The following is a 5,371-nucleotide window of genomic DNA, read 5'->3' on the forward strand; positions in this document are numbered from 1 at the left end:
AATGTTAAATTAACTGTAAAAATAACCTGCTATTTCAGGTACATATACATATATACGTGGTACGCATAGCATCAATAAAACCACCATAAAATGAAACGATATCGGCCAGTCGTAAAGAATAAGGTGCGTCCAGTACCAAACTACGTTTATTATGTGAGAAATAAAAACTCGATCGCGATATAATTGCTTTTATATTTTACTACCAGCTGTCAACGGGGTCAAGTTTCTTTTTCATATGAAAAAGAAAGAAAGTAGAGAAAATACTCGTGAAAACATCACTCAAGAGAAGAGTTGAGAGAGAGTTAACTCAGTAGTTGCTACTACTATATATGCGATAAACACAAGCTATCGATTAAAAAAAGAATCATTGGAATCGTTCAACAAGGGTCCAAATTTATGAGGTGTTGTAGAGCAACGGCGGTCGACGAAACAATGGTCAAGTAAATACGACATTATTAGAGAGTACTCAAAAAATACTTGTAAGATCTTGATTAAATTTATATGAGACCACATGAAACGCACTATTTTTTTACAAAAAAAAAATTCATCGAAATCGGTTCACCCAACGAAAAGTTCTGAAGTAATACATAAAAAATACAGTCGAATTAAAAACCTCTTTCTTTTTTGAAGTCGACTAAAAAAATAGGTATTACGTTCGAAGTTCGCCGAGTAAATTATTATAAAATCGGAGCATTAAAAGTCTTACATAATATTACAAAATGTCTGATAAAATGTAAATTAAACTGCAGATCTTCAAAGGTCAGCAAATCAATACAGTCGCATGCCGTGTTTGTGAAGCCCTCGAATTGGACTCTCCGGCTCTATCCTGTTGACATATTTAACTGGAAATTGCTTGAAAAATTACAATATACAAGGAGTAATTTAAAAATGTTTGTATTTTTTTTAAAGTTACAGGTTTTGCTATACTAGTTCGTGTTCTAGGATTTTTTTCTTCGATATATAATCAATATACAAGACCAATATTTGGTATACAGACCCTGATTTAGAAGTTGCAATTTTGCCTTCTTAATAAAACAATAATTTATAGTAATAATAAATACTCTATACTCAATGACCCATTATGAACTTTTTCCTATGTCCTGATCCTGAAACACATCCACACACATACAATAAAAAAAAAATGCAATACAAATGTTTGCCTTATCGAACCCTCGACTACCAGCGAAACAGTCAGTGGCATGTCCTATGACCACTGTGTCAACGCGTCGTCAAATATTATAGACTATAATTGTGTCACTTCTCGCTCAAAGACAGATCTGGTGTAAAGGTGCGTGTGCTTTGTCGGTGGTGCCTAAACACTGGCGGTCGCGGGTTCGATTCCCGCTTGGAGTGGATATTTATGTTTACACAAATATTTATTTCCAGTCTGGTGATATTTCCTTCTTTCCACCGACCCTCGGCGAGCACATTAAGGAGCCGAATCCGGTTGTTATCATATATACCTAATGGAGATCGTTACTCGTAGTAGGGAAGATTTCCACTAACCCGAAGTAGAGCATCATGGTCGATTTCATTAAGCTCTAATCCTTTTCTTACGTGGTTTCAAAGACGCCTATACCCAGCCACTCCTGTCTCATGACTCTAAAATTTGTGTCTAAAATATAATACAATTCATTTATAATTTTTGAACGACAGAATATTTTTATTTTACATTTCAAGTTTCAAATTTTAATAATTAGTTTAAATTAAAATAATTGTATTTTACCTTAAATTGCTAATTATATCTTTTATTTAATAATTACAACTATACTAGACGTTTATTTTCGAAGCTTGTTAAGTTGCGAAATTTAACCATTAATTTTATTGTTAGGTATTTATGTATTTCCACATACTCTTCCATAGAATTACACTTATTAAGTATTATTATTATATTCCAAAAAGACATAAAGATATGATTATCACAGTATAAAATATATCAATAGATCAAAACATCGCATTTCGTCTCCTACCTTGACATTAAAAATGCGACGTTAAAAATGTGCAGGCTTCTGTTTGAACGAAACTCGACCAAGTTACGATTCTCTTTTGTTCCCTCGCCGAGGAAAAGAGCAACGTGTCAATATTGACCGCGCTTTAAGCGCTTTAAAGTGTATTTCTCAGGCCATATTACGGTATATATGAATACTATACTGTATAACGACAGCTTTATTTATAAGATGAAGACTTTTAAAGAACACTTGTCCAAAAGCCTAAACTTTTTGTTGTTTTTTTTTTGTTTTTTAATTAATACATAGTAATTTTCCATTGTATTTTTTGCAAACGTTTTTTTTTTAATAATTTAAATGCAAAAGCAAGTGTTAATTGTTTATTTTTCTATTTAAGTATCCTTAATTACAATTTCAGAACAATAAATCTTATCTAATATCTTTAAGCGAGCAATTCTTTTATAGTATACCTATAGGACACGAAATTTATTTACCCGGGATTCATTTTTGGAAAATGTCGTTTAATCCGTAATTTAAGGCAATGAAAACCATCCTTAATTTTCTCATCATGATTATAATAGCTCAGATGGGGAATCGGATGATCTCGAAACCAGAAGATCCCGATTCGATTCCAGTTCCCTCATTTGGGACAAAAACTATTATTGGGAGTCCTTTATCAACGCATCCGATTCGTATCTAGGTATGTTAACAAAAAAGACGACAAAAATAATCGGACTGGTGACATCTGGACACGAACTGAGGCCCTTTGGTTTCGGGACCGCCCAAATTATAAAAAAAAAAAAAAATACTGAACAAAGCTCGGTCACCCAGGTATTAAAACATTCTTTTGAGATACGTCTTTTAGAATTCACGCCTTCTAAAATGCAGCTTTTCGTGAAGTAAAACTTTGCGGTACTCCAATCGCAAATATGGCTAAATAATAATAAAATAAATAAATAAATAAACGCCGCAACTCAACGGAATACTAGAAATTTCTTTTATATCGGGAGTCCGGAAATAAGCAATACACAAGCACAAACGCCTAGACCACGGAAAAGATCTGTGTGGTCAAAATGTGTGCGTTAAGCCAACACACATTGTCAATGAAAACTTTTTAAATTATTACAGAAACCTTGACACGCTACTTACTAACATAGTTTTTATTTATTACACAAAAGGTTTTAGATTAATAAGCTCTAACTTAACGTGCCTTTTTTAATATTTTTATATACTTATCTAGAGGAAATTCATACTATTAAATACAGACAAAATAGATTTATATAATAATTAATAAATATTTTTATCTGTAATAATAACAACTGCGTTTACCGCCAATAACCGCGACGCCATCACTATGTTGTATGTTTAAATTTATGGTTAGTTCATAATAACATCGTCTGCCGTCCATACAATTTTTTTATTTTATTATATTATTAAGGTTTACCAATAATTGCTTACACAATCATAAATAATACACAATATACATTCATATAATTATAGTAACAGTGTAACAATTACTTAAAGGCAAACATAAAGTGCAAATAAAAAATAACAATGTAAATTAAAAAAAATTAACAATATACGTAAAGTTGAACACTAGCCTTAACTACATAAAAGGAAGATATTAATGCAGTCACCAATGGACTTGTTAAATGTTGAGTTAGAATTATGGCTTAAATAGATGCGATGTGAAAATTACAAAAAAAAACTGTCGTAATCATTATTACAAAGCTGCAAGACTTTTCAAAATGTATTAATTCTCTTCAAGGTCTTACTCTAGAACGAGATAAGCAGCTTATTGTAAGTGTAAAAATAGTTGTGTGTTATTTCGAACACGGTAGTCATCGGCGCCGTGGCTTAGTTGGTTAAAGCGCCTGTCTAGTAAACAGGAGATCGCGAGTTCGAATCTCGCCGGGGCCTGAAATGGTAAGCAATTAATAATGCTTACACATTTTTTTCTTTTTCGAATTATTATTTCATGATTTTTTTTTTTTATAATTATTTAATTATTTTCATAGCTCTTCGGCGCATATTTTGTAACTGTTTTATTAGAAAGCACCTCAACTTTTACAATTAAAAAAAATTCAAATCGAACAACCTTGAGTCTTAGGGACTGTAAAGCTAAATAAAAATATATATTTAATACAATACTATTTTGTGCTATGAGAGATGGGACAGAATTCCAAATATAATCAAGTACATTGATATAATTCTAACATCAAAACCTACTATCCTAAATCCAAAAGACGTAACGAAAATATGAACGTGACTCGATATGAGAGCAATATGACTTGTACAATGTACACACATACTTTATATACGAAACCAATAGATTTTAGCTCGAGGCGAGGACCGTTCTACCCTCCGAATGTTAATATCCACTTTTATTACACAGAATTTTGGAAAATTTTCCCCATATCACTATATCGTGTAGTCTTGAAACTATATTAAAAGAATTCGATGATGTACTGAAAATATGACATTTAGGCGTTTTCTATTGAATAGATTATTTTTTAGTAATATGGAGTAGTTATGGTAAAACGTCGTATCTGCAATTCTTATTTGAAAGCCTTCTCAGATTATTCGGATATATATTTATCAGTTTAAATTTTTCTATACTATTCTAATGAGAAACAAATTTTGCGTTCAATGCATTGTTTTTATGCGCGTATATTTTGTTTACATTAATTACGGTACCACACATGACTGTAACAACGCCCATTATATTTATTTTTAATGACATCTTAGTATAACTAAGTGTAACCCTAAGTGAATTGTAAATTATTCTAAGTAAATAAAAAATCTTAACTGTTAGACCTTTATAGCTAATGGTAACTGAGGCAGGGTACAGCAGGAATTTTCTGCTCAAAATATGGAACAGCCCGACTGGGGTAGTACCTCGACCTTACAGAATATCACAGCTAAATAATACTGTTTTCAAGCAGTATTGTGTTCCTGTTGGTGAGTAAGGTGACCAGAGCTCCGGGGGCGATTGGGGATTGGGTCGGCAACACACTTGCGATGCTTCTGGTGTTGCAGGTGTCTATAAGCTACGGTAATCTCTTACCACCAGGTGAGCCGTACGCTGGTTTGCCGACCTAGTGATATAAAAAAAATGGTATCACAAAATAGTACTGTGGTTTCATTATGAGATAAGATAGTTATATCACCCTAACTAGGATATTTCTAGTTGATTTTTATACACTTTCTTTTCTAGAAACATTGTGTTCAATTTATCTGAAGGTTTACTAATACAAGAATTTAAAAAACAGTCAAAGCGTTCGAATTGTAGGTACTTATTTACATGACCAGCCAGTGACTCGGAATGACTCTGCTTGCTACCTGTGAAATTTTGGGTTTTATTATCACCCGAATTTTTTGTGTAATATATGTATTATTTATATGTATATTTATTACCAAAGTAT

The 5,371-nt window shown here is 32.2% G+C and overlaps 1 non-coding gene across 1 annotated transcript; it reads left to right on the top strand.

The window, feature by feature from the left end:
* Positions 1-3,792: 3,792 nt before the first annotated feature.
* Trnat-agu lies at positions 3,793-3,866 on the top strand. The gene has a single exon. It is a non-coding gene; the product is annotated as a tRNA-Thr (tRNA).
* Positions 3,867-5,371: the final 1,505 nt, after the last annotated feature.

Source organism: Melitaea cinxia, chromosome 19, assembly GCF_905220565.1.
Source record: "Melitaea cinxia chromosome 19, ilMelCinx1.1, whole genome shotgun sequence".
Classification (NCBI taxonomy): Eukaryota; Metazoa; Arthropoda; class Insecta; order Lepidoptera; family Nymphalidae; genus Melitaea; species Melitaea cinxia.